Source organism: Lygodium microphyllum, unplaced genomic scaffold (assembly GCF_053477565.2).
Source record: "Lygodium microphyllum isolate KBCC unplaced genomic scaffold, Lygodium_microphyllum_v1.1.10 scaffold_43, whole genome shotgun sequence".
NCBI lineage: Eukaryota > Viridiplantae > Streptophyta > Polypodiopsida > Schizaeales > Lygodiaceae > Lygodium > Lygodium microphyllum.
In genome coordinates, this window is record NW_028229526.1 from 778543 (window position 1) to 801893 (window position 23351).

Here is a 23351-nt window from a genome sequence, read left to right on the forward strand (position 1 = left end):
GAAGTACACTTAAGGAAACTGAAAGCCTGGTTGAGTACAAGTGCACAGGGAAAGACACATTGAGTGGCCACAAACTGAGGATTGTATTAAATAACTGAAGGAACTCACCCAAATAAACCACTCAAGGAACCCACCAGTAGGAGAGAACCCAATACATAGACAAACCGTCAATGCACAAAAGTAGGACCAAGCAAGGGATGCCGACGAAGCGGATTTGACAAGTCTACTGAACCTGATTGATAGCTTGATGGAACACGATAACTCGACAATGGCAGAAGAAAGTTCAGACCGCAGATCTAACGAGGAATTTGACTTAGAAGCCTTTCCAGCTGCTATTCAGCAGGCTAATCAACAGTTACGACGCTCATGCTCGGTATGAGCACCGCGATAGGACAATAAACGCTATCATTGCAAATCTAGAAAAGGAGAGAAAGCTGACCCGCAAAGCATTGCAAAGTATGGCTGAATACAATAGGGATCAGTAGGCTAGGAGCCAAAGGCAAAGCATGGAGCTGTGAGAGGTGCAGCGGGTGCTGAACTTGGCTAGCAGAAATCGAACGGACCATGAGAGAGCACTAGAAGGAGACTTAACGTTGAGTGAGCTTCTCATGAAGCGGCTGCTCGATAACAAGACTGTAGAGCAAAGTGCCACGGCTCTAGCGACATCGCTGCTCGCGCAGGACTAGGAGCAAACCAGGGCTCAAAGAGCCAATCTAAAATCCCTATTGTTGCCAAGCAACTCGATAAGTACGAACCCCATGATGATCCATACAGCTTTGTTGAGCAGTTCGAGCAAGTTTGCGAAGCCAACGGCCTCAACGACCTGACTCAATGCTCTCAAGCGTTCGGGCTTTGCTTGGGCGACAAGGGTAGGATGTGGTATACGAGCTTAGATAACGCAGAGCAAGCTAACTTCTATGGCCTCAAGGATCTCTTCATTAAGAGATTTGCTGAGCCCGGATACTCCAATAATCTACTAGTACGCTTGATGAACGTCAAGCAGAAAGAGAAGGAGGACATTCGCGATTATGTGACCCATGTGCGGAGTCTCTTCAAGAGAATCCCTACTAGAGAGTGACCGACTGAAAGAGTAGTATCAACTGTATTCATCAACGTGATTCAGAACGAGGAACTATACAAGGCTTTAGCAGGCAACTCGAGCTTGCAACGATACGTGCTAGCCAGGGTCTTTGAGGAAGCCATCCGAGTTTACGATCAGCAAAAGGAGCGGAGCTCCAAAAGCGCGAATCTAGAAGAGGCCAACTCTCGAAGCTCAGAGAGAGCGTCAGCCTCGAGTGAGCAATCAGCCCCATCATCCCAAGATAAGGGAAAAACCACCGAAACAATCCAAGACTTGGCTCACGTTAGGATGGAACTAGCCAAGTTGCAAGACATGTTGAGACGACCAATACACCCACATGTCCAATGCGTGTACTGTGGCGGAAACCACTTGCCAGCCGAGTGTCAAGACCCTAGGTCAAGACCTGGTGCTAATTATGATAGGTTCGGTCATGACGTCGTGCATTGTAGATTGCTAAGGAGACTTCCATACTCACAGCCATATGGCCAGCCTTACCTAGTGAACAGGCCGCAGCCATTTTTCGGAAGGGGAGCCCCATCGGCCCTCCCTGCGTCTAACGATATTAAGCCGGCTGTTCCTAGGATGGAAATAAACCCTACAGGCATTCCTAGACCGCCTGGTCCTTACGTAACCCATCCACCGAGTGATGCTCCTGTCCACTATGTGGAAGAAGAAAACGAGGAAGAAGCTTACATATGCCCTTACGTCTTGTATGACGATGAGGGCAACGCTGTCCTCATGGATTATCACCCGGTACCAGTGATGGAGTTAGGAAGAGGATGAGGTAAAGGCCTAGGAGGGCAGATGCATGATCCAATCACCTGTTGGACCTGTGGCCACCCAGGTCATGTCTCATCACGCTGCCCTGAAAGAGAGTAGCAAAACAGAGACAAGGCTGACCAAAGGTGTGCTGAGTGCGGAATCACCCATCTCTTCATCGTTTGCCCAAGGCGAAAGCCATCGTCTAGCTCAACCAACGAGCCATCTGTCCCATTGGGACTGTTTGGTGTCGAGAATCACGATGGGGAGGCCACGCCTATCCCATTGTAGGTCATGACCCGTGCCCAAACAAAGCAAGCCGACATCTCTCTGCCAAGACCTAGCAATCTCGATGCAGCCTCGATAGGGAATAAGAGTCATAGACGAAGGAGGAAGAAGTGGAACCTAAAATCACACTAAAAACGGAGAGTGCTACAACTTTGCCTACTGGAAAGAAGGTCTCTGATGCAGAGGCAAAAACTTCAGCCCCTAAGACGGCCGAAAAGGGAAGATCTAAGGTAGGGGGATACCCACATCCGAAGCAACAATTAGAGGCCATAGAAAAGGTGAAGGAATGGGTGAAGGAAGCCCAAGAGCATCTAAAAGACGCTGAGCCCATCATAGAGGACGGGATCGATGATCTCTCCAGCATAAGTACGCCAACCTCGCCTCCACAACCAAAGTCAAGAGAAGCAACTGCACCACAAGCGGTGCCGCTAAGGCCAAGCCTCGGCACTACTACAAGGCCGCAGTTCAGTCACGGCTGGTCAGGACGATCTAGGTTAGGAGAGAGACGAACACCCAACGATCTCCTAACCACATTGATGACTACCCTTGTAACACAGCCTAGAAGATCTGCTTAGGCATCACCCCACCCTATGACAAGATCTTAAGCAGTGGGTTGAAGGGTCACAAGAGCAGGTCATGGCAGACCCTCATGACCATGATGCAGAGATACAAATACTAAGTTTGACACTGCACTCTATGCCTAAGTCCTTGCACGTCAATGTTTTCTGGGAAGGTTTCGAGATGCATGCGGTCTTATCGGTTTTAGCCCTAGGCGATACAACGAGAAAGGGAATTGTGGACACGGGGGCTGGGGTTAGTGTGCTTAGCCACGCAGTGCTTTAGACTTGGGAAAAACCATGTGTTGAGATTGCTAGGTTTAATGTCACACTAGCAAACGGTATGAGAGTCAAGCCATTCAGAGTGCTTAAGAATTAACCAGTGAAGATTGCAGGTGTCCAGTTCTCCATTGACTTTATAGTCATGAAGAGAGTGGACTACGACATCCTATTAGGCCGCCCCTGGATGCGCAATGCTAGAGTCATCGAAGATTGGGGTAGCGGCTTGATCTTCCTTGGCAATAGGATGGACGCTGTGAGAGTAGAGATGGACACCTAGAAGACCTCACCAGTCAACTTAGATGCCATCTGTGCTATGCTCAAGAGTAATGCTCAGGTCGAGTCCTATGGGCCCTTGACCAAGTATATTCCATGCCCTGAGGACGAGCGGGATTGGATGCATGTCCTTGCTACAATCGGCCTACCGTTCTCTGATCATGAGGCGTATGAGCAAGCCATCAAAACAATCGGCAAGGCTAACGACACACCCTTCGTACCGATTTGCATGATGACAGGAAGCCTTCGAGGGAAACCGAAGCCCGTCAACTCCCAAGTCCCAACCAACAAAAGGGAACTCCAGGAGATACTGGAATACCTAACGGACAAGCTAGCTGGCAATCCAGCTGCAAATTTCAAACCACTCTAGGATCTCTTAGATGAATCCAAGTGGCAATGGGCCAGAGTGCATGACTTGAACCTCATGTATAACTGGGCCCTGGTTCCTGACCAACGACCAGAGATAGACCAAGCCCTAGGAGACGACGAGCAATCTGATGAAGAGAATTCTAACAACGAATATGAAGATTGCCAATCCTTCAGTGGTGAAAGTGAGGGTGAGGTAGATACCGTGGAATACGACACTAAAGGACAAGAAATAGAGCAAATACGAGCAGACTCCAAGCCGCAAAAAAGGAGTATCTACGGGATGGAGTGAGGAGTCATGCGCATGGAATGTAATCATGCCTGGTTGAAACATGTAGGAGCCATAGACCTTGAGCAAGCAGGACTAGCCCAACCAGGAATGACATCAGTATTTACGACTGAATCACCATCTGAATTGCGCCCACCAGGGGAGACAACCTCTTCTAGCAAAAACGGAGGGTTCGACTCTCAATCGGAGATTAGTTCGGATAGTGATCCAGAGATCCCTAGGCCGCCCATAACCAGACGCACCAAGGGGGACCTACCTGTCCACCGAAGGCGCATACGATTACAGCATGAAAAGGCAAAACAACCCAGAAATGCTCAAACGGAAGAACAACAAAGACCGCAGGACCTCCCTAAACGATTTACAAATTTGAAAAAAGGGGATAGGATGGTAGTTCTATTCGGTGCCAAACATCAAGCACAGACAAGCGAACCAATCGAAGGACCAGCCAAGGTCAAGGAGGTGGACCTAGCCCAGGAAGGGGAAACACCCCGACCAGTCTTCATTACCGATGACTTGACTCATGAAGAAGAAATAAATCTTGTCGCTCTCTTGCAAGAGTACATAGACATGTTCGCCTGGTTCTTAGAAGAGCTTAAGGGGGTAGATCCGAGTGTTGTGACTCACAACATACCCATGATGCCAAACGCAACGCTGGTCAAGCAGCGACCATATCCTATGAATCCAAAACATGCTCATGCCGTCAAGAAAGATATTGATAAGCTTATGAGAGCAGGATTCATTTACGAAATTTAGCACACAGACTGGGTATCACCCATAGTCATCGTAATGAAGAAGAATGGAAAAATCCGAGTGTGTGTCAATTACAAAAACATAAACGCTGCTACCAAGAGGGACAACTATCCATTGCCATACACCGAGCACATGCTTGAGAGAGTGGCAGGTAAGGAAGCCTACAGTTTTCTGGACGGCTTCTCAGGGTACAACTAGGTGCAAATGCATCTTGCGGACAGGCATAAGACTGCCTTTGCAACTGAGTGGGGCGTCTTTGCCTACATAGTCATGCCCTTCGAGTTGACTAATGCCCTTGCCACTTTCCAACGCCTCATGTGCACCATCTTTAAGGACATGCTTCGCAAGGAGTTAGAAGTCTTTGTCGATGACCTCTGTGTCCATCGACCTGGATCAAACACTCAGACAAACTCCGAGCAGTCTTTGAGCGGTGTCGCTTGTATCGTCTCTCCTTGAACCCCTTAAAGTGCCAGTTTTGGGTGAAGCATGGATGCATCCTAGGGCATGTGGTGTCAAAGAACGGCATTGCCACTGACTTCTCGAAGGTCAGGGTAATTGTTGACCTTCCACCCCCAAACAACTACAAGAGAGTTCAATGCTTCCTAGGCTATACTGGATACTATATCAGCGGTTTATACTGAATTATGTGTTGATCGCCAGACCCTTGTACAAGCTACTTATTGTCTTCGAATGGACTGAAGCATGCCAACGGGCATACGAAGAGTTGAAGAAGGCTCTAACCACAGCACCAAACCTACGAGCCCCAGATTGCACCATCACCTTCCACATGCATATCAATGCTTCTAAGTTTGCCATGGGGGCAGTGTTGTGCCAACCTGGCGAACACAATTTAGGCTATCCAGTGAGCTTTGTTAGCGGACTCCGCCCAGACACGTTTCACTGCCCAGCAAATAGGCCTTCCTTAACACACTATTGGACACAACTCAACTAGAGGGAAAGGAGCCATTGGAGGTGGTGCAGAAGAAACTCAGCATCGCACGAAGAGCCCTGCATGCGGGGCTACAGATGCCACCCCAACCTGTGGCAGTTAGGCTGGCCTTGGAAGAACAGCGAAAGTACCTACTACTGGCTGGCCTAACCCCCTAGGAGGCAGATACACTTGGCTTTGAGGTAGGGGCGCAGCTAGACGACCGACAGAGGGAGGACACTAACATCGAATTCGTCATAAGAGGAACCAACGAAGAGATAATTCCACAACCCCCCTCGCCGAAGGATCAGGAACAGCAACAACTCGACCCGCCCCTAGACAGACAAGGCGCGCTCAAGGACCAATGAAAAAAGTTGGTGGAAGAAGCCAAAAAAAGGCTGCAGGCCAAGCTAGTCGTGCGGCCATCTGCATCCCTCCCACCATGCCCCGATGACCTCCCAACGCAATTCCATGCGGAGCTAATGGTCTGGGAATGGCAGGAAATCAAAAAGGACCCTTTCTCTTTCAGCTTCCTTATGCCTGACAGCTTGAGAAGGGTCCTGCCGATCAAAGAAATGGAGCAGGTGATCGCAGTTGGCAGCCGACTAGGCCAAAAATGGCTGGATGACAGGGCAAGGACCCCCACTCTGTGGGGCACGGAGGAAGCCGAATTTTAACAAGACAAAGTGTACGAAGTGTCATACACAGTAAGGGGTTACGACTACCAATCCCTCTATAGGAGGCGAATATGTAATACCAACATGCTCGCCTGGATGGCATTTTGCAACACCCTATCCTACGAGAGGAACAACCCCACATTCATGGCGTATCCTCGTAGGGTAGGCATGGATTTTATTGCCACCCTCCATGGGAGGCACGACTTCCCCGTCGTCTACAATTCCAACACCACCTCCTTCGAGGATGCTCTACTTTTTGATCTAGGAAGCCTACCCGCCTCCATGATGCGCTTCCTCGCTGAATTCTCCTCCTGTCCAGATCCTACTTTCATAACCACGTGTAATTACCTTAGGCTCCTTAAGCTCCTACTTAAGCAAGATCCGGCACTGCAAGAAAACGGCTTGCCTCCCCTCTTTTTTGATCCTAATGCTATTGATAGCTGCGCTATGACCCACTTAATGATGAGAGCTAGCCTATTACCTTTCTTTTGCCTAGCTCTCCTAGAGGATATGAGCGACAACCAATTCACTAGGTGTAATCACCCCTTCCTATCCACCACCTCTCTCCACATCCGCATGAACCTGAAAGGATACATGCAAAGCTATCAATTTTTACGCAAATCCATCCGCCCTCCCTCCCCCCTCATTCCGATGATGAGAATTAGATTTGGCTGTTATACTCCTGCTGTAATACTATCCTAAATATACCAAAAAAAAAAGAAGCAAAGAAAAGCACGATCACTGCATCTAGGGGTCCTTAAGTTAGGCGTGTCCAGTGGCTTCGGTTGGCTGGCTCCGCTCCTAACCCCCTAGCCCTTTTTGCTCCCCCACATCACGCTTAGGACACATCAACGGCAGGACACACCTAGGGAGGTAACACTCACCTATGGTTAGACATGTCACCCTAAGCCACTGGCACTGCACCCCCTTGGCACAAATGGGATCCTCAAGTGTGGGACATCACCTGAGCTCGCCTGTGGTTAGACCCACCTCCCTATTCCACTAGCACGAGCACAATGCACCAACACGCTGAGGAAAGCACTCCCCTTAGGTAGAGCACCACACCTTCTTCTTCAAGCACCCCAAAAGGGCCAAATCACCAACTTCAGAGGCCCTCGTCCACCCATAACATCCAGTGAGTTGCTCCGACGAACATCATTCTTGAGCTTCCACAAGCGCCTGAGTCTACATGTGGCCCTCACCCTTACACCAACGCCGAAGTGTCATGGGACTGGTACCCGTCTAGGAGGGGGGTAATATTAACCCCAAGTCAAGAAGTCGAGATGGCGGAAAAATGGAGAAAAAAGCAAAAGGAAGATGGAAAAAGAGCAAAGATATGCAGGCAGCCTCTAAAGATGAACCGGGGCAAAAAGCGCAACCTTAAAAGAAAAGGCGCCTCAAAAAACTCGAAAAACTCTTGTAAAAGAGCGCCAAGCTCCCTCCTATGCCAATTGTAAAATATTAGATGGGTGTAGGCTAGAGGCACAAGGCTAGAAGAGGGAAATGGAAAAATGACCTTGCCACAATGGCCGGTCATGTAAAAAAGGGATGGGTGTCCATGGGATTTTAGGGTTTGTATATATAAAGTTCAAAAAGTGAATAAGAGATAATTCTTTGGTGTGTGGCAAAGGGAGTCTTCTTCTTCTTCTCTCCTTCTCACCTTCTTTCTTGTGTGTGCTCTTGAGAGAGGGAGTGTGAGAGTGTGAGGGAGTGAGTGTGTGAGAGTGACCATCTCCTCTTCTCTTCTTCTCTTCCCTTCTCTCTTCTTGCATGCACGGCTATGGAGGATGGAGCTTGGAGGTGGAGGAGGCTTGAGGATGCTTGAGCTAGCATCTAGGATCGTGGAGCTATCGGCGTGTGTGAGAGAGGAGGCAACTCATATCGACACTAAGGTAAGCTCACTACACTCGTAGGATCGACGTCGCGTTAGCTAGGTGAGAGATAGCCATTAGAGCTCGCTTGGAATGCTTGAAACAATAAGCGGTCCGTGGGTCTTGGCGGTAGAGTAAAATCTCCCACACAAAAAAAATCAGAATAAGTAGAGACGAAAATAATAGTGTTATTATTGTAAACAAGGAAGAATATGGAGAAAAAGGGGCTTTAGTGCATTAAGATAGGAGAGAGAGAAAAAGGGGTATGAAAGACTCAATAACAAGGGGTTTAAGGGGCAAAGAGACCAAGGAGGAGCTCATTTCTACATTCACAGTTGAGGGAGAGAGAGAGAGCTCAATAGGTTTGTTGTAGGACAACAATCAAGTGAGAAGAGCTTCGATTCATGTGTGGCAGATACATTTGAGGGCTTTAAGTGAGTTGATTTGATTGCTAACTCATCTTATTGGTTGATCCTAGAGCTTGCCACGGCGACTGGGATGATGCATTGGGAGCACTAAGATGGATTTTTGGTAGGTCTATGCCTATTTTTGCCACCGTGATCAAAGCATTCGATTCCGAGAATCAAATTGTCTGCCCATTTCAAAGTCATCAAATTTTCAAAATCGAGCACAATTAGATCGTCCAATCAGACAAAACCTATCCAGTAGTCTAGAATCAGACAACCCAATAATTAGATAACATAACCCTCCAATTTAGACAAATTGGACTCGGGCTCCAAAATTGGAAAACCCTGAATTGAATGTCTGATTCTGGGAATGGGACCAAAAACTTACAAATCGGATGAGAAAACCAAATATCAAATTCTCACAAACTTCGATCTTCCTAGACCCTATTGGGGCCTAGTCCTAGTAGCTGTAGGACACCCCAGTAGATCCCCAGGTGAGTGAATGGGACAATAGATCCGATTGACTCGAGAATTGAGACTCGATGGTCCAAGAACAACTATGGTCATTGACCATATGCCAATAGAGGTCCGAGCAGCGAACAACCTCCTAAACCTACTACCCTTCAAACACATAGTAGGGACCTAGAGTGGACCACCGCAACGGGCCACCACTTGTACGAAAGAGAGCTAGCACTAGCCAAAATTAATTACTAGGAGTGTGATACCCACTAATAGGAGCAAACCCCAAGAAGCCATATACGACCTAAGAACCAGGACATGAAGCAAGTAACTACTTATTATCAAGCGACAAAGAAGGGAGAGAGAATCGACACGAGTAGGCATAGCTTTGCCCAATCTGATCAACACACTAGCTACTTAGGAAACCACCGACATATTGGGAACCAACACCAACCCTATAGATAATGAGCTCAAATTGAGAGATTTTCCAATCAGGACATTCAGAAAATGGTAAACCAATACGACCTGCAAACTAAAATGGTGCACCATGGTAGACCAACTGATGACATCATAGTCGATCTCAATGAGGAGAGAAGGTTAGCAAGGAAAGTGTTGCAAAGCATAGCCGCCTACAACCAAGAGCAATGAACTCAGAAGCTGAGATAAGTCATAGAAATGTGTAAGGTCCAGCTCTTGCCACTAGAACTAGGGTAGGACCAAATGCTGAGAGAGAGAGAGAGAGAGAGAGAGAGAGAGAGAGAGAGAGAGAGAGAGAGAGAGAGAGAGAGAGCGTTAGAGGTTGACCTTATGCTGAGTGAGCTCCTCACAAAGCAACTCTTAGACAGTTGCAAAGCAACCCTAGCAACTACGTTGCTAGTAGGACTAAGAATCACGTCAAACTCTAAGAGCTAGACTAAAATCAACCCAAAAATGACCCGTCTAGCTTTGTGGAGCAATTCGAGCAAGTATGTGAGGTGAATGGCCTCATGGACCTTGCTCAATGAGTACAAGCTTTTGAACTTTGCCTAGGGGACAATGGATGGACATGGTTTACTAGCCTAGACAATGCCAAATGGAATGATTTTAATAGCCTCAAGAGTTTCTTTATCAAGATATTTTTTGAAGTAGGATACTCTAACACATCACCCACATGAGTCTCTTTAAGAGAATCCCAGTGGGGCAGAATGACCTAATGAACAAGTCGTCTCCACCGTATTTATAAACGAAATCCAAAGCAAAGAGCTCTTCAAGGCCTTGGTAAGCAATTCAAACCTACAAAAGGATGTGCTAGCTAGGGTGCTTGAAGAAGCCATATGTTTGGATTATGTGCTCAAGGAGAGAAGCTCTAGGACCAAAATCCAAGACATCACTACCACTAGACCCTCAAAGAGAGCTACAACCATTAGCAAGAGACCTAGCCAGCAGAACACACGACAAGGGAAAGGGTGCTGACCAGAGCCAAGAGTTGGCGGACATGAAGTTAGAGTTGGCTAAGCTTCAAGAGATGATGAAAAAGCCCGCATGACCTCATGTACAATGTGTGCATTTTTGCGCAGGAAATCACCTCCGTTCCAAATGCTTGGATCCTAGGTCAAGACCATGTGCTCATTACTGTCAATTTGGAGATGACGTGATGCATTGCAAATTGCCAAGATAATTTTCATACTTGCAACTTTACAATCAGTCATACTACCTAGGGAATAGACCGCTAAACTTTGGGAGGGGAGCTCCATTAGCTCTCCCAACACCCAATGACTCAAACCCAGTCATCCCTAGGATGGACATCAATCCTATAAGGATACCTAGACCACCTAGACCCATCATGACCCATCCACTAAGAGTGACGCTTTGATACATTATGTAGAGGAGAGAATGAGGACAAGGCATATGTGAACCCTTACGTCTCTTACAACGAAGAGGATAACCCCATCTTGATGGATTTTAGAAAGGTGCCAATGATGGCATTAGGTAGGGGAAGAGATCAAGATCTGGGAGGACAACACCAAGAACCCATTGCATGCTGGATCTATGGTCAGCCAAGGCATATTTCATCCCATTGCTCCGAAAGGGAGCAAGCCAATCAAGACAAATCCAACTTGAGATGTCCAGAGTGTAGGATCACACACATATGCTAAGTGCCCTAGGCAAAAACCTTCCACTAGTTTGGCAATCATGCTATCCGTACCCTTGAGGTTGTTTGGAGTCGAGACACTTGATGGGGAGGCCACCCTAATCCCGTTGAACATCATGACTTGAGCATAAACAAAGCATGTCGATATCTCATTACCTGAACCTAGCAAACTTGATGCAGCTTCAATAGGGAAGAAGAGTTGTAGGAGATGGAAAAAGAGAGCTGAGACAATGGTGATGCTTAAGACAGATAGTTCTACCACACTACCCAAGGCAAAACAAGGCACAAATGTAGAAGTGAAAAAATTTACTCCTAAGATAGAAAAAAAGGGGAGTGCCAAGATTAGGGAGTATCCCAACCAGATGCACCAATTGGAAGTAGTGGATAAGGTCATGGAGTGGATGAGAGAAGCCCAAGAGTACCTCAAGGATGTCGAACCCATCATGGAAGATGAGATCGATGAGCTCTCTAGCGTGAGCATACCAGTCTTGCCTATATGGCTAAGATCAAGAGACGCATCCGCACTCTATGAGACACTGCACAGACAAAGCCTAGGCACCCCCCATAGGCAGGCAGCCCACCGACTAAGGTCATTGGCAAAAGAGTGTAGAGCCTAACAAAAAGAAAGCGGTTGGCAAATTGGTCACGATGTTGATATCAACCCCTATGACTCTACCTCTGGGAGAGCTGCTTAGCTAGAATAGATGTTATGGCAAGTGTTGTAGAAGTGGGTAGAATGACCTGACAAGGTTGGAGCAACCGACTTACATTACCATGACACAGTAAACCATATATTAAGCTTAACCCTAGACTCACTGCCTAAGTATTTGCACGTAAATGCTTTTTGAAAAGGAATAGAGATGCACACAATCTTGCTTGTCAACACATTAGGAGATACTACAAGGAAGGCAATTGTAGATACATGAGTAGGATTCAATGTGCTAGAATCTTGCAGGCTTGGGGTAATGCACTTGTGGAGACCGCTAGGTCTAACATCACACTAGCTAACGGAATGAAGGTCAAGCCATTTGGAGTACTGAAAGATTGGCCCTTGAAGATAGGCGGGTCTAGTTCTCAGTGAACTTCATAGTTATGAAGGGAGTGGATTACAACATCCTGCTAGGCCCCAACCCTGGATTTGAAATGAACGAGTGATAAAAGACTGGGACAATGGTTTAATATTCTTAGGCAACATATCAGAAGCCGTGAAAGTTGAGATGGATACTTGGAAAACCATGCCAGTTAACCTAGATGTCATCTCCGATATTTTGAAAGGAGACTCATGAGTTAGTGATTCTTATGGGCCAATAACAAAGTATATTGCTTGCCCCAGGGATATGGGGGATTAATTGCCATTTTTAGAGGAAGAGGAGGATTATAAGCAAGTAGCCAGGGCTGCTAGTGAGTTCCACATAGTCACACCATCTCACCTGCTAAAGAGTAGGATCCCACCATTAGTACCACTGTACATGAGAGCCAAGAGCTCTGGCAGTCGACCCAACACCTATCCCCTTCCACCTCCCATCCAACAAACTCGAACTCTAGGGGATTCTTGAATACTTAATGAGAGAGCTAGCTGGTAATCCACATGCCAATCTCAAACCTCTCAAGGACCTCATGGACAAGCCGAAGTGGCAATGGAGTAAAGTACATGGCTTGAACCTATTGTACAATTGGACACTAACACAGACAAAAAGAAGACAGAGAGCAGAAACCTAAGAGATCAGGAGTAGTCAAAAATATGATGATCCGAATGACAAGTATGAAGATTGTTATTCTACAAATGAGAAAAGTGAGGAAGAGGCCAATACAATAAAGTATGATACTTACAGATGGCCGAGTGATCGAACAGATACAAGTACACTCCAGGCCATGGAAAGCCAATGTCCTTTTAGGATAAAAAAGGAGTCAAGGCAAAATGCGACCGTACTTGTGGACCACATAGATGTAATGGACTATGAGCAACCTGGATTAATTTAATCAAGTACTGCACCACTCTTTCAAATTATAGCAGCCTTGAGTTGCAATCATCGAGGGAGACTCCTAGCAAGGGTTGTGAGTTTAACTCCAAATCAAAATTGAGCTCCAAGAGTGATCCAACCACCTAAGACCAAACACACCAAAGGTTACCTACTGGTCCATCTAAGGCACAAGTATTTGAAAGAGGAAGCAATCAAAGGGATTAGAAGTTGAAGAGTAAAGGAAGCCCCAAGATCTACCAAAGTGCTTCACGAAGTTCAAAAAGGGTGACAGAGTAGTGATCTTGCTAGGAGCTAAGAGGCAAGGGCAGGCAAGCGAGCCAATAGAGGGGACCGCCAAGGTAAAAAAAAGCCAACTTAGCAAGGGAAGGTGAAAAGTCTTGACCCATATTCATAGCCAAGGACCTAACTGAAAAAGAGGAGGCTAATCTCGTCACTCTGTGTGGGAGCTCTGCTTGATCGCTAAGACCCACAGATCGCTTCTTGTTTCAAGTGTTTCAAGCCAAATGCTAGTAGCTACCTGTCACCTAGATTTGTGCACTCTTGGGCCTACGAGTGTAGTGAGCTTGCCTCCATGCCTGATCAAGTTGCCTCCTCCCTCAAGCACTCTGGTAGCTCTATGATCCAAGTGCAAGCTTCAAGTGAGCTTGATCCTCAAGCTCCATGCTCCAAGCTCCATTGTTGTGCACACGAGACAAGAGAATAATCTAAGAGAAGATAATAAGAGAGAAGAAGATGGAGAGCTTCTCCACCATGGTTCCTCACCCTCACACACTCACTCTCTCACACTCCCTCTCTTAAGCACAAGCACAAGCAACAAGAGTGCAAGAAGAAGAAGAGGAGGAGAGCTACTTTTAGCCACACACAAGAATGAGCTTCTTTATTCACTTTTTGGCTTATATACATGCCCTAATGCCTTTGGACACCCACCGCTTTTTTACATGACTGGCTATTTTAGTCTAGGTCCTCTTTTCCTATTCCCTTCTATTTACATTGTGGCTTCACACATGCCCATCTACTCTTTATAAAGTGCATAGGAGGGAGCCCGATGCTTTTTAACAAAGAGTTAGAGGTGCCTTTGCATTTTAAAATGTGCCTCTTCCATTTTTGAACTCACCTTGGGTTTTTAAGGTGTCATTGCACTTTTGGCCTTTTTTCCTCTTATTTCTACTGTTAGATTGCCTTTTTTTGCTTTGCCATGTATTTTAAAATTTTCTTTTTCTTTCTTTCTTTTTTCCCCTTTTCTTGCACTCGGGTTAACATAACTTCCCTCCTAGTTGAGTGCCAATCCCACGGCACTTGTGGGCTTTGTTGATGAGGGCTCAAGTGGTTAAAGGATTATCATGGAGGTCGATAATGGGGCCTTGTGGGGATTGGACATGGAGAAGAAGCATATCAAAATGGTTGAGGTTGTGGAGGTCGAGAGTGGATTAAGTGGGTGACAGTGCCTCCAAAGTTGATGGGTTGTCATGGTTGGTCGAATTCACATGAAAAGAAAAGAAGGTGTATTGCCTAGGGGGTGTGTCTACCTTTCTATGCAATGCATTATGTCCATGCCACTGGAAGTCCCGCACTTGAGGACCCAATTTTTGAAAGGGGAGGTGTGGTGGGTGTAGCTTAGTGAGACAAGTCCAAACCATAGGCGAGTGTGATCTCCCTAGGTGTGTCTTGCCCTTGATGAGCCCTAAGTGTAAAGTAGGGGAACAAAAGGGGCTAGGAGATTAGGCACAAAACTAGCCAACCAAGGCCATTGGGGATGCACCTAGCTTGAGAATCCCTAGGTGCAGTGGTGGTTTGGCATTCTAATGTTATAGTGGACTCCATTTATTATTTTTCTTTTTTCTCATTTACTATTTTCTTTTTTTTTCTTTTTTTCTTTTTGGTACAAGTAGGAGAAGATAAGCTAGATATCATCCTCATGCTCTTTAGGAGCTTCACGAGGGGGCCTAAGGGATTTGCTAAGGAATGCAAGGCTTAGCATGTAGCCCTTCTGATTGATCCTTACATTGAGTGGGGTAGTAGAGAGGAAAGGATGGTTACATTTTGAGAACCTACTATCATTCATATCTTCTAAGAGACTCATGCAAAATGTTAGCAAGAGAGTGGCCCTTAGCATGAGGCGAGTCATTGCACAACTAGCTATTCCAGCATTGACGTCAAAGTAGAGTAGTTTCAGGTGCTCTTCCTATGGTATTGGCTTTTTTTTTCATAGGATTAGCAAGAGACAGAGGTAATTACAAGTGGTAAGAAAAGCGGCCCCACATGCCATGAACTTGTCCAAAAAGTGGGTGATGGAAGATTAGAGATCTTGTGCTCCAATGGTTAGGCATTCTTTAGGAGAGTGGCAACATTAATATTATAGATCAAAGGGAAGTCATACCTGCCATTCTTCCCTTGGTCAAAATCCACATTGTTGTGCCTTGGGTAAGCCATGTAGGTGGGGTCATCCCTTTAATATGGTAGCATGTTGCAAAAAGCCATCCATGCCTCAAAATTAGTGTCCGAGATTCTTTGGTGCCATTTAGGTTAGGACTCATAGCCTTTGACTTTTATTGGCTCCTTTATCACCTCATCGTGGGCAGGTTCTCTCCTCCACAATGTGGGATTTTTTACTCTCTCATCTTGCCATTACTTTTCTAGCCTCTTGGAGAGCTATATGGCCCCTTCAACCACTTGTGGAGGTACCACCTTATTCAGAGCATCAAGATAGATGAATTCAAGTTCGAATGGTGTGCACTTATTCTCCCATTCCTCCTAGTGATTCAACTCCCATGCCTAGTTGATTGGCAAATGTTCTTCAATTTGCAGCAGTTGGACATCGGGTGTTGCTTGTGGCATGGCACTAAATTTTCTCCTTGTGAGATCGGTCAATTTCCTGTGCCTTCTTTTTGCGTTGATTATTATTTCCATGGTGGCCAAGTCTTCTTCTTGGCCTTTTGTTTTTCTTGATGGAGGTGGGGGTAAGCTTTGTTCAGCAAACTACCCTTCGAGATCGTCAAGCGGCTCCAAATCAAGACCTTCCTCCATTGGTGGTTCTACTTGGGTGGTTGTGGTCGGTTGTTCCTACTATCCTTGGCCTCCAATTTCCAACTTCTTGTTAGCATCAAAATTTTGTAGGAATTACATGCACTTGTTGTAATCCATAACTTGTTGTAATACATACTTGCTCAAGTTTCATTGGTCACCAATCTACTTCATAGCCTATTCTTCCATGGTCACATTTTCCAAGTTCAAGATGTTCCTAAACTTAAACTGGTTGAAGGTCCTTATTTCTATCGCTAGGCCATTCTTCATTTTCTCTTCTTCTGTGAATGAAAGCTTGTTGCCTTTGTCTTGACCTGCCATGTCGAATTCCTGTCATGACATCACAACTGACCATTAGTTTTCTTGAGACAACACTTTGCAACAAGGTAAGTAGATAATGAATTCAAGCTATGGAAAGGTGGAATGCTTAAGTGTAGAATGAAATTTTTTTCTTCAAGCAGTCCACACATTCCAACAAAAATTCCTAAATTTTTCCTTGATCTAAGTTTACCTTCATCTATCTTTTTAGCTTTTAAATTTCGATTGAGATTTTAAGACATGTCTTCTTTTTCACCTTAACCCCTCCCCCTTGGAAATGATGTGAAGCCTTCCTAGGATTGGAGAATGAAGGGTTAAGGGGATTAAGCACATGTTGTGGTGCTTCACTTTTTCATGAGCCAAGCATAGAAGTGAGGGCTATACTCCATGTGACATGTCAATCCATGTCGTGAGGTCAAATGCCTACGTGTGTAATGTAGGTTAGGACATCAGTTTTAGGAAGTCATCAGAGTTGATCTTGTTGGTGATGAGCTCTTCCTCAGTAAAGATTTCATCTAAATAAGGGTGGGCCATGACATGATCTGCTAAAGGTCAATTGCAAGTGATGGTCAATATTCTCAAGGAGATAGGAGCTACATAAGTGGGGTCATACTCAGAGGTTTTGATGGCGCGTCTCTGCTCGGCATTGGTCATAATTGGGTAGCCCTCTTGTTCCCATTGGAGATGGAGAGCATACCATTTATGTAGAAAAAAAGAGTCAATGTTGGCTAGCTTTTTAAGTTCTTCTAGATCTTGGCTTGTGGCAAAGAATTTGTTCTTGCTATAGGAGGTGATTAGCCTCCATTTACGAGCTTGCTCTCCAGAAATATCATTGTTGGCAATCAATTCCTTGGCTACCATGGGAACTTTAATGAACATTAACTCAGATTCTTCCCAAATGCATGGCACCATTGCTAAAGCCTCTTCTAGGAGATCTAAGTCCAACCCTTTGTAGCTTTTAGCAAGCATAGTAAAGGTGGCATCCAAACATCAAATGCAAGTGACCAAGTCATCCCCCGTGTTCTCAACTAAATCTAAGGCCATATTGAGAATAGATCAATGCTGAAGAGGTTTTTTGATTAGGCTAGATAACTCAGCAATTGATGCCTAGTGCATGGATTGGTCCGTAGAGCACTCATGAGTGACTTATGTGAGGGGCTTGTATTGGGGCTTTGAGGTTGCATTGGTTCGTGCTTCTAGGACAGTAGGGACACTAGGAGTGTTGGGTTGCATTGGTTTAGGGTTAACAGGTTATGGTTTTGGTCTATAGACCTATTGAGGCTCTATGGGTTTGGTGGCTTTTAGTTCAAGTAGCTTCTTAGTTTTAGGAGGCTTATAAGGTTTTGGAGATGGGCTAGGAGTTGGTGGTGGCCGAGGGGCACACATGCCACTCGTGATATTAGAGAACCAAATCCAATTGTTGCCTTCATAATAGCCTTAAGCATGCAACAGGGCTTTAGGGACCCATCGCGACTTGGTCATTCATTTGGTTCTATACCGTTGACTTTGTCTCCTAGGCTTAGGGCATGATGTTGAGAATTATGGGTTCATGCAGGTTGGCTTTTAGGTGGCCGTGATTATCATCATTTAGGTACCTGTTTGAGTTATGGCTCAGTGGTTTGGACCATGTCTTCTTTGGGTTGTGGTTGGTTTGTCCTGGTGGGGTGGGACGAGCCAAGATCCCCCCTCCTTAGACTTTGCACTAGGTTCCCCTACCACCAGTGGCTCTATGGGCTTAGATGGAGCCATTCTGCCTTTTATGAAACCCATCTCTATGCGAATACTGCCAACAAGAAGGTGAATGCACTAGGAGTCATAGTTAACATTGCAATGGGCTTGCTTCTTGAATGCATGACCCAGTAGCAATTCCCTACCAATGGCCTTAGTGTTAGGTAGTAACACATAAAAGATCATAGGGAGGCTTTCAGTCTCGATAGACACTGCTACTTTGCAATTTTTCAGCATGGGTAGGATTGCTTCCAAATGGGTTAAGTTTAGCATTGATAGGCTATAGGCGAGGCTGACCAATGAGGGTCTCATGATCATGCATAATGATATTACAGCCAGCTCCCTCGTCAATGAGTGTGTCAATGGCGTGTGCCTTCTGGGCAATCATTGATATACGTAGGTAGGCAGTGCTACCATTTCCTAATTCTCATCCTCTATCTCAATGGTGGTGGCTACTCTTATGTTTATAGGCAAGTTCAGCATTTGAGGCTTGTGCGGTCAGTGCATTGGTGCTGGTTGAATACTAGAGCTCCTAGTCATAATGTAGATTGATACTGATGGTTGACGCTACTCTTCGATGGCAGCTGAAATTATGTGACTTTTTGGGACTCATCGATTGCCCTAGCAGCCTGCTTATTAGCCTCCACTTCATCTGAGAATAGAGAATCGATGGTTGGCTAGCACATGCATCCAATCTCGCTTGTCCCCTCAGGGCAAGGGATATACTTTGTTAGCGGCCCATAGGATTTGTTGACTTGTGAGTCTCCTTTCAACATAGTAGAGATGGCACCTAGGTTAATCGGAGTGGTCTTCCAAGTATCCATCTCAACTCTTATAACCTCCAATCTATTTCCTAAGAATATGAGACCATTGTTCCAATCTTCTATTGCTCGTGTATTTCACATCCAAGGTCAACCTAGCAAGAAATCGTAGTCCACTCCCTTCATGACTATGAAGTTCATTGAGAACTAGACTCCCACTATCTTGAAAGGCTAGTCTTTTAACACTCCAAATGATTTGACCTTCATTCCATTAGCTAGCGTGACATTAAACCTTGCGGTCTTCATGGGCGGATTACCCCAAGCCTACAGGACAGCATGGCTAAGCACATTGACTCCAGCTCTCATATCTACAATTCCCTTTCTTGTAGCATCTCCTAATGTATTGATAGGCAAGGCTGCATGCATCTCTGTTCCTTCTCAAAAAGCATTTATGTGCAAAGACTTAGGCATTGAAGTCAAGGTTAAGCTTGGCATGTGCGTTGTTGCATTGTGCTCAAGCAAGTTGTTCACTCGAAGCTTGTCATGTTGTTCTACCCACTACTTCAACCCTTGCCATAGCATTGGATTCTATCTAAGAAGTGTTGGGGATAAAGGCACCTCCGCCTAGCCACCCGTGTATTATTACACTGTCAGTCACCGCCACTGCACACTGCAGGTGGCAGTCGCCCGTCACCATCACTTTATATTTTATTCTTTTAGTGACAGTTTGAATAAAGGAAGGCCCGGTCACACATTGTGACTATTGGAGTTCCCATTTCTTGTCTCTCTCTTTCTTGCTCTCGCTCTCTTGCCATAGCTCTTGAGTGCAAGCTTCGATCATTCTCACCTTTCAATTGGTATCAGAGCACGGCTTCCCAACTCTTGAGCTTGGCTTGTGGCATTCCCAGCTTCCCATTGACTCCCCACTCGCATTGGGTCTCCTTCCCGACAGCCATAGCTTATTCGCTTGAGCTCCCGTCACTCCCCGGCTTCTTGAGCTTCTTCCCAGCCTATTGAGGCATCATCAAGGCATTGACATTGAGGTATTGCTTCATTATTTCAGAGTTTTACTTCAGTCCGCAAGTTTAGGTAAACAGAGTTTTCACAGGTTGTGGGCAGCCATAGCTCAAACCTCTTGGAGCTTCCTTCACCTGGATCTTGCTTCCAACCTATCAAGGCTTGTTGAGGCTTAGGATAGACCATCTTTTGGCCCGCATTTGTGCCCCCTTTGGGCCCCATTTTTGACATGTGAGACAGCAGACCCCCCAGCCAACTCACGTTTTTTTTGCACCTGTTTCAAAATCTGGCCCAAAAAATCACTCTTTTTGTCATATCTCGAGCATTCGAAACCCGATTCAAGCAAGGTAAAAGTCTAAGTTAGGGTTTTGGCACGCTCTGAATATAATGGTGATATTGGATTTTCCAAATTCTGATGACAAAATATTCTGCAATAGATTTCAGGTCTGAGACAGCATGTATTTATATGCCTATGGCTTATGTGATGCTTCTACTTACGTCTATTGATACCAGATCACTTGTGGATGTTATGCCTCTTATGTGAGACGCATTTGGAGCTGATTTAGCTCAGCCATTGACTATTTTGAACAATTTCAAATCTGTCCAAAACAGGGCAGCCACCTGTTACTTCAATTTTATGCTTACAAATCTTGCCATTTGCTGCCCGATTATGCCCAGTTGGTGCCTATACATACGGAAACGTATGCCTATGGTTTGCCTATGGATTTGAGCTTGGATTGAGCACTGATATGCTCAGTTTATAGAGGTTATATGCTGCTGGAAACATCAGGGCTAAAGCTATTTATGCTACAATTGGGTTATACATATTTGCCATGGGGTGCTCTCGGCTACTCGATATGATACCATGATATATTTGGACTATGCCACATGTCTTGTTTATCCTCCGGAATAATTTTGAGCTAAGATTAGAGCTCGATTTGGGTTTTACTACCACTTCTTTGCAGCTGGCATTTCATCTATGACATGGTTTATGCCTAGGCTACCCAGTACGGGTTATGTTGTCTTGGTGAATGCTTTATGCTTTGGCTATGGATGGCAGTTGTTTGAGCTCCTCTCGACATTCATTTGAGTATTCCCTTCAGCAGTTGCACATTGACTTGGATTTTTCTGTTATGACTTGGCTTTTTCCATTATGACCTTAGATGCTATTGAGGCATTGTGTTGGTTACCTGTATTTGGTACTTTGACTTGGTTTGATTGAGCCATTGAGCTCGTTTATCCACCTCTTGTGCCAGTGGGAGCATGAAGCATCTTGTATGCTTGACCGATATTGAGTAGCAGGTTTATGCTATTTGAGCATTTTGCAGATACATGAGACTTTGGGATCCCTTACACTTAAATGTTGCATGGTTCATGCACTGATATCTTGGAGTTTCTTTTGACCTAAGCTTGGGCTTTGCACTCTTGTGAGCATACAGCTACTGGTGTCAGGTTCAGTGTTATGTATACTTTGCCCTATTGTCCACTGGGTATGCCCCCACTCATGGATGCTTCGGTGACATGTTTGGGTGTTTGCTCACAGTCCTGATGACTGTTTGGTGCTGATTTATGCCCATTTATGGCTGGTCATGTCTTGGCTGTCATTTCTTGACTTGGTGCAGTGATTTGGTCAGCAATTGCCTCTCACAATACCCTGTTGTCATTTATTACAGCAAGCATATAACTCCGGACTGACATGGATTTTTCAGGCTGAAATATTTTGAAATGATGTACCTTCACTGGTACTTGGTGGGCAGCAACTTTAATTACACTTTACTTGCCATTTTCTCTCGATTTTGGTGATTTTTTTGTCATTTTCTACAGTAAACAGTAAGCAATTTTCAACTGTCTCTGCAGTCTTCCAGCCTGCATTATGGCGAGTTCGTCCACTGATCATGCTATTTTCAACATCACTAAGCTTGATGGTACGAATTACTCTTATTGAAAGAGCCAAATTTTGTAGGTGTTGGTGCAGAAATCGCAGATCAAACCTTTGAGGTTGAGCGGGCATCCGCTTGCAACTATGCCAGATGAGGAATGGTTAGAGCTTGATGAGTTATGCAAGTCCACTATTGTATTATCTCTCACAGAATAGGTTCATTACAATGTATTTGAGGAAGAACAGAGTGCATGGCAATTGTGGGATAAAATCAAGAATCTTTATGATAAGAAAAGTCCAGCAAGTCAAATGTATTGACTGAAGCAGCTTATGGATCTGTGCATGAAGGAGAATGTGACTATGTCTGCTCACTTGAGCCAGTTCCATGCTATACTCCAGAACTTAACTTTGCAAGATATCACTTTTGCAGAGGATGTCACTTCTATTTTCTTGCTTGGTACTCTTAATGAGTCATTGGATGTATTCCGCACTGCATTACGTGTCTCTACTGCTACCTTGAAATTATCTGATATTGAGAGTGCTCTTCTACAAGTGTTAACCCCAAAACGAAGAAAACAAAAGGAAGTGGAAAAGACGCAGGGCAAAGGCGAAAAAAAGGTAGCCCGATTGAAGAAAGAAAAGGAGAAAAGGCCAAAAGCGCAAGGGCAACCTTAAAAGTCCAAGGCAAAGGCAAAAGGGAAAATGCGCATTTTAAAATAAAAAGGCGCACCTTGAAATCTTGTAAAAGAGCGCCGGGCTCTCACCCGTGCAATTTATAAATGTAGATGGGCAGTGGAAAGGAAGCTAGGAAGATAGAAGGACAATGGGGAAAAGGGCATGGGCTATGGCCGGCCATCTAAAAAGGGGAAAAGGGAATGACCGCCCAAAAGGGATTTAGGGTTTTGTATATAAAGTTGAAAAGTGAATGAGAAGCTCATTCTTGTGTGTGGCCAAAAGTAGCTCTCCTCCTCTTCTTTTTCTTCTTCTTCTTCTTGCTTGCTTGAGCTTGTGCTTGAGAGAGGGAGTGTGAGGGAGTGAGTGTGTGAGGGTGAGGGACCGAGGAGGAGAAGCTCTCCATCTTCTCCTCTCTTCTTCTCTTCTCTTCTCTTACTCGTGGACATGGAGCTTGGAGTGTGAAGCTTGAGGATGGAGCTTGCTTGAAGCTTGCACTTGGATCATGGAGCTATGGGAGTGCATGGGAGAGGAGGTAACTCGAACGACATCAAGGTAAGCTCACTACACTCGTAGATATGGATGGCGCGTCGGCTATGTGAGAGGTAGTCATTTGTGCTCGGCTTGGAACGCTTGAATCAATAAGCGGTCCGTGAGTCTTGGCGGTTGAGTAAAAGCTCCCACAACAAGAAGAGGTTAACGGTAAGAATTTGGATACCTCTCGTGTATCGCATGCTATGACAGTTAGAGGCAGGAATGATGGATATGGAAAGCATGGCAGTGGCAGTGGCCGTGGATGGGATTCTTAGAAATCTCGATCCAAGTCTCATGGCAAGTCATGTAGCAAATCACGTG

General features: G+C 45.4%; 1 pseudogene; it reads left to right on the plus strand.

The window, feature by feature from the left end:
* Positions 1-268: 268 nt before the first annotated feature.
* LOC148008950 (uncharacterized) overlaps positions 269-23351 on the plus strand; it is a 28428-nt pseudogene continuing 5345 nt past the window's right edge.